We start from the raw sequence: 12,510 nt of genomic DNA on the forward strand, positions 1-12,510 counted from the left end.
TTATTTTGCTTCCCACAGTGGTTAGCACACATTTGTGAACCTTAATTTAAAACAATCTATCGTTAAAGAATTGTCCACCGACGCAGACCCACACTATTGTACACCGCTCCTTTCCTATGCCATTTCCAAGCGCTGCATAACGTCATTGCTGGGCACCGAAGGGGGCTCGGCAATGACGCACGCTGAAAGGGAGTACTCAGTTTTCACTCTGGTTGTTTTCTTTCTTGTTTTCTTGGTTGTCCGGGCGATATCTCAGCCATCCTTTGAGCTAGGAAGCTTAAATTTCGGCACAATAGTGAGCATGTACTTTGTCAAAAACGCTATTTTTAACGTCTTTTTTTTTGATTAATCAATTAATTGAAATTGAAAAATTTCAATTGAAATTGAAAATTGAAAAAGATTGAAAAAAATCTCGCGAGATCTTGGAGACGGCGGCAGGGATTTTCGAAGCTCCACACGGTCTCCACGTTTTTCGAAGTTAAGTCTGTTCACAATTGTATTTTGTCGAAACTGTATTTATCTTTCGGTGTGTGAAGTTCTTGTGTGCAACTTTGGTTGTTTCTCGGTGTTTATCTTTCATAAATTGATCGTCTGTTTGCCGTGTCGTGAGCAAGGCCTTTGCCGCGTCGCGAACGATTTGAAATCGAAGTTAAGTGATTGTTCCCATTTGTATTTTCGTTAAAACTGTATTTATTTATGGTGTTGTACGTATATTGTGTCCCGACGAAGATTTTTCGGTGCAAATCTTTCATACCTGTATTGAAAATCGTGTTAATTCGTGTCGTGTCTTGAGGCCTTGTACAGTGTGCACTGTACAACCTTGAGGCTTTGTTTTTCTCAGTGGTCCGTCGTTTGTGATCCAATAACTTTCGATCTCTGTATTCCCAGTCTTTTCACCCATAGCCTACTTCCTTGTGTAAATCTCAACTCAAAAAAAAAACAAAAAAAAAAAAAAAAAACATTTCCTTCTCTGTTCTCATTCGTTTATTCATTCTTATTCGTTCGTTCGTTCTTCGACCACGTGTTTCTCCCCCATTTCCCCAGATAGTTTTCACTCATTAACCTTCAATGTTTACACTTTCCCCTCAAGTTATGTATTCCGTCATATTTTATAACACCTTTTTCTTCTTCTTCTTTAAAAGGCTGCTTTCGACTTGCTCACCAAATCAATTCATCCCAAAAAAAATATCCATCTCCTATAGTGCCTTTTTTCTACATTCCCTAAACTCTCCTGCACTCCATCCTCCATCCAGCGTCCTTAAACGTATTTTTAACTCGAAGGTCACAAGAAACTCATTTTGCAATAAATGTTCGTTTCCCATAAATCGTACACTTTCAAAAATCCAATCTCACCCCTCCCCTCCAAATCTTCCCCATAACCCCTCCCCTCCAAATCTTCCCCATCACCCCTCCCCTCCAAATCTTCCCCATCACCCATCCCTTTCAAATCTCCCCCCTTGCCCCCTCCCTCCTAAACTACCCCCTCACCCCTCCCCGCCAAGACGCCCCCTCGCCCCTCCCCTCCTAGACTCCTGCCTCACCCCTCCCCTCCAAATCTCCCCCATATCCCATCCCTTTCAAATCCCTCCCCTTGTCCCTTCCCTCCCAAACTCCCCCCTCACCCCTCCCCTTCAAATCTCCCCACCCTCATTGCTTCTCAATTTCCCCTCTCTCACTCCCCCTCCTCAAAGCGTCCTCCCCGCTTCTTCCCCCTTCAAACTCTCACCTCCATCTCCCCCAACCTTCTGCCTCGCTCTTCCCCCTCCTCAAATAACACCTCATTGTGGCTCACCCAATCACCATCAAACCTTTTGTCCGCCCCATCCTTCCCTTTCTCCGAGCTATTCTGAAATCTCTGACACACCTTCAACAGCTCTCCCTACCTCTTCCACCTCTTCCACATCTTACCCTACCCCTCCTCCCCCCTGTTCTGTATCTGATGCTCCCCCTTCCTCTTCATTAACGGTATGGACCTCAAACATCCGGGGCCTTCGTTCAAACTTAACTGATCTCTCCATACAGGTTGCTTCTGTCAAACCAGACATGAGCTGCTTAACAGAAACTTTCCTCCTTTATGATGTCTCTGATTCCATAGTATCTCTCCCGGGCTACTCCCTCCTCTGGTATGATAGACCTGAGCCTCGTCCTGGAGGCGGGGTTGCTATCTTTATCAAAAACTCTCTTCCTCACTCGCCCTGCACTGCACTCTCTCCACCTCACCCCCAGGAATACCTCTGCCTACGGCTTCCCCTTCGCTCCCACCTCTTGTTCATATGTGTGTTGTACCGTCCACCAAACAGTGATGACTCCATCTACATCTCGCTGTCTGATGATATGGACCAACTTCTATCTACTCATCCCAACTCTCTCTTCCTCATATGTGGTGATTTCAACTGTCATCATGCCAGTTGGCTGGGTGTGGGTACCTCTCTCACCAGCCATGGCTCCTCAGCAAAGGACTTCTGCGACTCACTGGGACTGACACAATCTGTCAATTTCCCGACCCGGATCTCAGTCAACGGAACATCTTCTCTTCTGGACTTGGTTATGACTAACTTCCCTGAAAATGTCTGCTGCTCTTCTTCTGCTCCGATTGGATCATCTGATCATGTCCTTGTTAAAGTGGACATCTCTCTGACCATCCTCAGGGAGCCTGCTCAGCGTCGACGAGTCTGGCATTTCACTCAGGCCAACTGGCACGGTCTTCAAGCAGCCATCAATCATCTGGACTGGTCTCCCATCTCTACCACCTCTGACATCAACTCATCCTGGGAATTCTTCCAAAGTAAATTGCTCTCTCTCATGCACAGATTTATCCCATCTCGTCTTCAGTTGTCATACCCTTCCTCCCGTCCATGGTACACGGAATCTTGTGGTGAGGCTGTTGCCCAGAAACAACTTGCCTTCGTCTCCTGGAAAGCAAATCCAACGGAAGGAAATCTCATTTCCTTTCACAAAGCCCGAAACAAGTGTGTGTCCACCCTCAGGAGAGCCAGGAAACAATATCTCTCCGTTCTCAAGACCGAACTCTCTTATCTGTCTCCCTCTTACAAATCCTGGTGGCGTCTGGTCAAATCCGTTTCTGGTGTTTGTTCCCCCTCCATCCCCTCCCTTACCTCAAACGGCTACACAGCTGACTCCGCACGTGAAAAAGCTGAATGCCTCAACTCTGTGTTTGCCTCTAAATCTTGTGTCCCAAACCCATCCCTCTCTGTACCCACCATACCCAGTCGTACCCTGCTGCTCCTGGACTCCGTGTCCTTTCCTCCTGACAAGGTGGAAAAGTTTCTGTCAACCCTCGACTCTGATTCTGCAACTGGACCCGACGGCATCAGCCCACGGGTCCTAAAATCCTGCTCTGCTGCTCTATCTCACCCTCTCTCTGTTCTCTTCACCCTCTCTTTTGCTCAAGGTCAACTGCCATCTGCTTGGAAATCAGCCAAAATCACCGCTTTGCACAAAAAAGGTGCAAAAACAGATCCTAGCAACTACAGACCAATCAGCCTTCTCCCAATTATCAGCAAAGTCATGAAATCCATCATTGCTTCGGATATGAAATCTTTCCTCTTCTCCAATGGCTTGATCTCTGATCATCAATTTGGTTTCAGACCAGGTCACTCTACTCTGGACATGCTGCTTCTGCTGTCTCAACAATGGATGGAGGTCCTCAATGCCAAACAGGAAATTAGAGCTGTCTCCCTCGACATATCACGTGCCTTCGACACGGTCTGGCACCCCGCTCTGCTCACCAAACTCTCCTCCTTTGGTATCCATGGAAATCTCCACGCATGGCTGGCGGACTTCCTCTCTAGTCGTCGTCAACGTGTGGCCCTGAATGGGTTTCTCTCATCTCCTCTTCCTGTTCAGGCTGGAGTTCCCCAAGGCAGTGTTCTGGGCCCCGTGCTTTTTCTGGTCTTCATCAATGATCTCTCTGACTCTCTCGAAAATCCTCTCTATCTCTTTGCTGATGACTCCACTCTCTGCCGCTCCATTCCTCTTCCCTCAGATCGGCAGTCTGCTGCCTCCTCACTCTCTGAAGACCTGGACAAAATCACAGACTGGTCAAACAAGTGGAACATGTCTTTCAATCCTGACAAATCTCACACTCTTACTATGTCTCTCCGAAAAGATCGACTGGACAACCCTCCCATCTACTTTCTCAACAATCCTCTCCAAGAAGTTCTGTCGCTCAAGATTTTGGGTCTCACTATCTGCCATGATCTTTCTTGGGAAAACCACATTTCCAAGCTGGCCTCCAAAGCCAGTCGCCGACTGGGCATCCTCCGTCGTGCGAAGTCCTTCCTCGGCACACCTGAGCTCCTCACCACATACAAGGCTTTCATCCGCAGCTCAATGGAATACTGTTCTCCCCTATGGGCCGGTGCTCCTGCCTCACACCTAGCTCGGCTTCACGCTGTTGAAACCAAAGCTTTCAGAATTATTGGAATCTCCCGCGATGAAGCTATCTCTGAGGGCCTTTCACTCACTCACTGCAGGCAGGTAGGTGGTCTTTCTGTCTTCTACCGACTGCTCTCCGGCCTTGCACCCCCAGCTCTCTCTGTGCTCTGTCCCCCAAATACTCCTACAGGTCGCACAAGATCTGCCAGCAACCCTCTGATGGTTAAACTGCCGAAATCTCGGCTCTCTGCTCACCTTCACTCTTTCATTCCTCTTTTCTCCCGCCTCTGGAACAAACTCCCTCACTCCCTTCAATCCCACTCCTCCCTCCAGGTCTTTAAAACAGCTGTTCACCACCATCTCTTATCTTCCCCCATCCAAAACCTTGATCTTTTCTACCCCCGCTAATTCACCCCAGATCCACCTTGTTTGAAATTCCAACTTCTTTCCTGGAAGTCCTGGCAGTGTCCATATGTTTTATACCTCTCCCACCGCCCCCTTCCCACGCCCCCCCCACCCCCCCAAAGCCCTCGCCCTCTCTCAGATCTCTCGATGTCTCCATGTCTCTCGGTCCCTGCTCACAAATGTTGTGTTTGTGTCCTTCCCCCTCTCTCCCCATCTTGTCTACCGCTCCCTATGTTATATGTTTTATGTGTCGGTTTGTCTTTCTGTGTGATTAATGTTCGCTCTTTCACGAGCCTCGATCTTGTATACAAAAAAAAAAAAAAAAAAAAAAAAAATTGATGAGTTCTTTAATTATTAGCGATTAAGTACTTGTACATTTCCTTTCTCTTCTGGCCATTATCTCAGGCACCTTTTGAGCGAGGGAGCTGATATTTGGACATGACAGTGACCAAGTGATGTGGCTGTAAAGGGTATTTTTGATATATTGATTAATTAATTAATCGATTAATTATTTAATTATTCGATGAATGACTTAATAATTAATTATTTGAAAGTTACAGATTTGGATGAAATGGTGGTGGTTTATGTATTGTCACGCAACTGCGATTAACATCAAAGTTGTGGATGCCGATGACGAGGCTTTAAACTCCCGAGGCGAAAACTCAATAGCGGATTCCAATCAAGCACAAACGCGCGGAATGGCGGGACACAGCGAAAGCCGTGGAGCCTTACCTATTAAAATCAAACACCCAGGAAACTGCGTTCAGATATATACAGAAAATAATATAAGGATTTATTAAATAAAAGCAAGACAGGAAAAAGCACGCCGGTAATAAGCTATTCTAAATCGGGATCCCGCACTCCAGACCTCAAATACAAAACGAGGGGATATGAATACCAAAGAAACACGTCTTTTATGTCAAGTGTACACGCGGAGCTCGGCTTATCTGTCTCGTCGTTGGCTTCGGCTGCTGTCAACCACGGCCCGGATGCACCCACGAGGCCTTGCTCCAAGATCCGATCCTCTCGCCGCCCACGAGGTCAGTGCACCAAGCTCCAACGCACCCAACGCAGGCCAGCGGCTTCACCCAAGATCGATCCCCACACGAAGCATGAAAAGACAGGAACGGGGAGAACGCAGGTGTGACTGCACGTCTCGTCCTTCCAACTCGCTCCGGGACTGACTCGCCTGCACTCGGTTCAGCGCACCTCCGAACTGCTCTCCTCTCAACTCACACCGGGACTGCCGAAAATGGCGTCCGACCCTCGATAATATCTCCGGCCGATGATGTCACATTGGCGCACTGCTCTGCCAATAATAGCCTCCCACGACTCGCCGGCTCATCCAGGTCACGCCCTCTGCATCACTGCCGCTCTCTCTACTCCTGCTTCTTCTTCATAGCATGTGCTATCCGAGATTGCTAGGCCTTGCGGAGGTGTAAATGGTGGCGGCCGATTGTGGCGGTGTTCCAGCCCGATTTCTCGTCTATTCTCTTCCAAAGTCATGTCAAAGGGGAGGAATTATTTAATGTTGCACTAGGGACCTAACTAAGTGTTTATGTGGTTTGCAGTGCCATAATGAACAAAGGTTTGACTACTAGGTGAGACTCACAGGGGCGTTATCTTTCAATCCCTATCTAACTAACACACGAATCTCCAGGTAGATCCACAATTATACATCTTATTCCGACAAACGCCTCAACATAAAGAACTTATTACATGTAGAGTCCCTATCACGACAGTCGAATACCTACCTATACAGATCTACCTGGCTCTAGATTTTGCTCTACCCCCAGATATATCAGTATTATATTAGCCCCAGAATCCAAGCAGGAGGAAGAATGGGGAAGATTTGGCACCCGACTTGCGTTGGGGGTGGGGGAGGGGTTGGAGGGCGGGGTACAACCACCACGAAGAGGCGGCCCCAATAGTTGTCCTGTAAACTGTTAAAACATGACCTCTAATCTGTAAAAAAAAAAAACATAGCGTGTAAACATTTATCGCTGTAATTAGCATCGAGAGGGCTTCCATTCAAACCATAACATGACCAGATTCTGCAATGAACAAAATTTTGATATTTTATGATGTCATTCACTGTTGCGCCTGATCCAAGTGACCTTCAGGACCCATCGTCCTATTTTTTAGGAAGTTAGAGGTAACATAAACTTTATTAACATATAACTTAGATATTCTTTTTAAAATCTTTTAAATTATCATTAAAAAGTTAAAGGTAAAAAAGGTAAAGGTTTAAGATACCTTGACATATCACGTGCCTTCGATACGGTCTGGCACCCTGCTCTGCTCACCAAGCTCTCCTCCTATGGTTTCCATGGAAATCTCCATGCATGGCTTGCGGACTCTTGGGTCGTAGTCAACGTGTGGCACTGAATTGATTTCCCTCATCTCCCCTTCCTGTTCAGGCTGGAGTTCCCCAAGGCAGTGTTCTGGGCCTTGTGCTTTTTCTGGTCTTCATCAATGATCTATCTGACTCTCTTGAAAATCCTCTCTATCTCTTTGTTGATGACTCCACTCTCTGCCGCTCCATTCTTCATCCCTCAGATCGGCAGTCTTCTGCCCCCCCCCCCCCCAAAGCTCTATCTGTTCTCTGTCCCCCAAATATTCCTACAGGTCGCACAAGATCTGTCAGCAACAAACTCCCTGACTCTCTTCAATCGCACTCCTCCCTCCAGGTCTTTAAAACAGCTGTTCACCACCATCTCTTATCTTCCCCCATCCAAAACCTTGATCTCTTCTACCCCTGTTAATTCACCCCAGATCCACTTTTCTTGAAATACCGACTTATTTCCTGGAAGTTCTAGCAGTGTCCATGTGTTTTATACCTCTCCCACCCCTCCCCCCCCACCTTCCCATGCCTCCTCCCCCTCCCACAGTGGTGGCATGGGGTGTGCAATTGTATGCATAAATGAGCTCTGGAAGAAGATCAGGCCAATTCATTTTCTGTGTTGGTGGTAGAGTTCTTCGCATATTATGGAGTGTCTGGTTGAAGCGTTCGCACTTACCGTTCGTTACCCGATGGGTGATATGGAATGGTTTTGCTTTTTTTTTTTATGCCATAGATATTACACAGTTCGTGCACAACCTTGCTTTCAAAACTCCTACCCTGGTCACTATGAAGTCTTTGAGGTACTCCAAACTTGACAAACCAATATTTTACTAAAACTTTTGCAACTGTCTTAGCTGTTTGGTCACGTGTTGGAAAAGCCTGAGTATACTTAATGTACACATCAGTAAGGACGAGCACATTTTCAAGGCGATACTTGCCCTTCTCAAATTGTGTAAAGTCCATAGCCAGAATCTCAGGTGGCCGTTTTGCCAATATAGACCCAAACATTGGCCGGACACTGGGACCATGTTTGCCTAACATACACCGTTCACACTTAGTACAGTATTCACCTATGTCCTTGGCCATACCTGGCCAAAAACATCTAGTTCGTAGGATTGGATAAGTCCTATCAGAACACTGGTGTTCGCTTTCGTCGTGGCCAGACTTTAAAACTCTCGACAGTATTTTCTGAGACAACACCACTTGATTTACGGTTTTTCCTTTCTCCATTAACCTCCTATAGAGTACACCATTTTCCACTGCCATATACTTCCAGTTCTTAAGTAACTTCCGTGTTTGTGGACTTTCCCATTTGACAGTTCTGAGAGATGGACATTTTCTCTGATTCCAAAAATTCATAAACCTCCCAATGTCAGCATCATCTGCTTGTAACTTGGCAATGTTCACAGCTGTGACTGGTGACATTAGTGTAGTTGGTAGTGTGTTTTGCCGTATCGGCATGACTGTTACAGGTTCAAGGTGGACGGTAGCAACATCTTTCTGCACTTGGATCTTTAACTCTGCAGGCAAAAAGGTGGACTCGGTCGGAAGATTCAAGGCTGCTGCTGTTAAACATTCCAGTCTTAATACTTCTTCCTCATGGCTAACTTTCCTACTGAATGAGTCAGTATTTCGGTTTTTCTTGCAGAACGATGTCGGATGGTCAGGTTGAATTGAGACAATTCACCAACCCAACGAGTCTCCGTAGCCCCAAGTTTTGCCGAAGTCTGAACGTAGCTCAGTGGGTCGTTATCTGTATAAACAATGCATTTAGCACCAATCAAAAGGTCTCGGAACTTTTCCGTGACAGCCCACTTCAAAGCAACTAGTTCCAACCTGAAACTGCTGTAATTTTCCATATTCCTCTCACTGTGCCTCAAGGATCGGCTTGCGTAATTAAGTACTACCCTGCCAGTTTCCTGTTCCTGTGACAACACCGCTCCTAGGCCATTGTGACTTCATGAATGTATGGCCTGATAAAGTCAGGATGTCCAAGGACTGGTGCCGTGGTAAGTTTCCATTTCAGTTCCTGAAAAGCATCACGCCGGAACTATCCCAAGCCTTCATACCACATCCAGAACTGGCTTTTTGCTTGCCTTTCTTCCCAGGTTGAATACCCTGTAGCAGAGAATGAAGAGGGGCAGCTATTTTCGCAAAGCCAGGTACAAACTTGCGATAATAACCAGCCATACCCAGAAAGCCACGTAGCTCAGTCTCTGTTTTTTTGGCACAGGCCACATTGTCACAGCACTTATTTTCTCCGTGTCAGGCGCAATACCTTTTTCTGAAATTTGATGGCCGAGGTATCTCAACTGTTCTTTAAAAAGTTGACACTTTCAGACTTTACTTTCAGATTAAATTTTGAAAGCCTTGTGAGAACCATATCAAGTCTTTCCAGGGTTTCATCAAAAGTTGTCCCAAATACCAGAATATCATCGACATAAATGAGCAGTGTCTGGAAATTCTCCTCCCCAAATATCTTGTCCATGAGATGCATGAAGGTTCCTGGAGCCCCAGTTAAACCAAAAGGCATTTGTAGGTACTCATACAAGCCACCAGTACCTACTCTAAAAGCAGTCTTCTCTATGTCCTCCTCAGCTACAGCAATCTGATTGAAGCCATGGACAAGGTCCAAACTACAAAAATATTTAACACCTTTCAGAATTGTGAGAGATTCCTCAATACGTGGGAGTGGGTATGCATCTTTGCGGTTTTTAAATTCAGGGCCTGATAGTCACAACAAACTCTAAGTTTGTCCCCCTTTCTCACCAAAACAATCGGAGAAGCATATGGACTTGACGACTCCCTAATGATGCCACTGTCCAGAGATTTTCTCAGATAGTCTTTAACCCCTTGCCACTGGCTTGGCGGAACACGTCGGTGTGGTATTCTAACAGGTACGTCATCAGTCGTCGGAATCTTAGGTTTTATGGTGTCACAGTACCCAATGTCATCATCATGTTTACTGGAGGTGTTAGAATGCTTCATGAGGACTTTATTTAGTTTCAGTTGGTCAGATGGTGTTAAATTGTCACTGATGCCCATACAAGCCAATAAGTCATTTAGCGCACAGTTCTCAGATGGATGAGTTTCAGTCACCCTTACTTTGTGACATGGCCTCTAAAGGTGGTCTCTTACTTCGTGACTGCTGACATTCACGACATCAATAGTTGGTGCAACTTCAGCATAGCTAAGGAGTCCAATAGGTGTTTTTGGATTAATGTAAATGTCATTGTCACTGAAGTTAGCGACCTGTAGGGGAACTGTTCCAGTACTGTCAACCGTAACAATAGTACGTCCAACAACTAATCCTCAGGTAAAGGCAAAGAAATCTCTTCGATGATAGCTGTATAGGGCAGTTTTGAGGATGGGATACTGCCTTCTATAACCTGAAGAGAACATGCTGGAATGAGAACTGGCTTTTGTCTGGCAACCCTAACTTTGACACTGTCCCTAACATGAATGGCAGGAACTTCCACATACAATGCAAGCAAGTTTTTAACATTTTTTCTCACATGAGAATTTCTGTCAACAGTCACTTTAATGTCTCTCCAGGCATTTGACCCCAAGACACCTGGAACAACCATTATGCACTGGTACATAGCCGGATCTACAACATCTTTTAAAACTAGAAAACCAAGATTGTCTACCCGTTAGCCAAAAACCTTAACACTTAATGCAACATAGCCTATATAGGGAATATCCAGTCCATTCGCGGCAGTAATACGAATCAGCTCACTCACAGTCATAAACTCAAGCTTATCCAAGTATTGCCAATAGAAAGTTTCTGTCATGGTTGAAACTTTGGCACCACTATCGATTAAACGACGGAGCTTCACACCACCGACATCCAACATGGTTTCTGGACATGTCCCCACCATTCTGTTAAGAATTGAACCATTCACATTGGTCACCAGTGCCTGCAGTGTGGTTCACCACTACACGCACTACAGGCTCTAGTAGTTTAACCTCTTGGTCGGACAGTTACTCCGAAGATGTCCGGTTTCACCACAGGACCAACAAGAACGAGATTTCCTTTCATTGGCCTCCTTCAGCCCAGCAAGTAAGTCATATATCTGTTGTTGTTGCTTGGCAATGATGTCTTCCTGTCGCTTCAAGGTATCTGTCGCAACCCCATGTTCTTGAACAGCAGTAGTTTTTTTCGAGTCATTTGGGTTGTTATCTCCCAGCCAATCACAGCATCTTGGAGGTCCAAAAATGACAGGTTTGGCTGCTCTTTGTTCAGACAACGTATCTCCCTTTGATGTATGTCGTTTGTTACAGTTTTCGACAGCTGACCCTTTAAAGCTGGCTCACTCAGGTGATGGTCACCAAAAGATGGACAGGCCTCAACAATTTTGCGTTACAGTTCAATAAGATTGAGGGAAACAGTCACCAAATCCCGAAGTGGTTGCTGGCGGTACGAGTAGAAGCGATGTTGAGCTGATGATAAATCGCCCCCACCACCAATTACCTTTCTCAGAGTGTTAATGATTTGGTCTGGTGACTTTCTAACACTCTCGCTTCTCGCCAATTTTTCTTGTCTAGCTCGCCCGGGCAAATGTTCACACAGCAACATGGCAAACTCCTCACCCCTCAATTGACGAGCATCAGCTGTACACTTCACGTCAGTTATCCACTCCTCAAGAGGAATATCACTATCATGAACTGGTTTGTCCTTGAATCTGGTGAGTTGGCGGCCGGTTGTCAACACAAGAGGGTGGTACTGTTAGGAATTCAAGGCCTCCCCTTGTTCACGTACCTTCAGCCGAAGAGTCTCCAACTCCCTAGACAGGGCCTCAATTGCTTCACCACCCTCCGCCATTACTATTCGTGACAGCGATACGTGATAACAATCAGTCGGTTAGTCAGCCTGGGGGTTCCTCAGGTTTTTATCTCCATCCAACATCCCACTTCTGACACCAAGATGTGGAAGGTGAGATGAGAACAACTGATCTTGCTTCAACAGTTTATTGAGCATTGCAGGTGGAGATGGATGAAAAACCCCAAAGACACAATGAAACCTGTCAGGATGCAGTCGTTGACAATTTAGGAACTTACAAACTTCAGGGCAATACTTTCATGTATTCAATGATAAACTCTGTTACAATTACCGTTACAATTTACTACACTTGAAGAGTAAATATTTACCAATGCAATCTACTAGCAATTTAACAATTCCGATCAACTATCTTCTGTCATTAATTCAGGTGTTAACTAATAGAAAATATTATCGTTAACCATTAAAGACATTATAGTTAATAACAATTCAACATTCCAATTTCACCAATGACGACAGTTATTCTGTAGTTGCCCAGTAATAATATTACCACATATCAACCGGTAACCAATATGCATAAATA

General features: G+C 45.6%; 1 protein-coding gene across 3 annotated transcripts in view; it reads left to right on the forward strand.

Annotated features, from left to right (window-relative positions):
* LOC137430361 (synaptic vesicle 2-related protein-like) overlaps positions 1–12,510 on the forward strand; it is a 194,221-nt gene that overhangs the window by 78,315 nt on the left and 103,396 nt on the right. The window lies entirely within an intron of this gene.

The sequence above is a fragment of the Myxine glutinosa genome, chromosome 6 (assembly GCF_964187855.1).
Source record: "Myxine glutinosa chromosome 6, kmMyxGlut1.1, whole genome shotgun sequence".
Taxonomy (NCBI): domain Eukaryota; kingdom Metazoa; phylum Chordata; class Myxini; order Myxiniformes; family Myxinidae; genus Myxine; species Myxine glutinosa.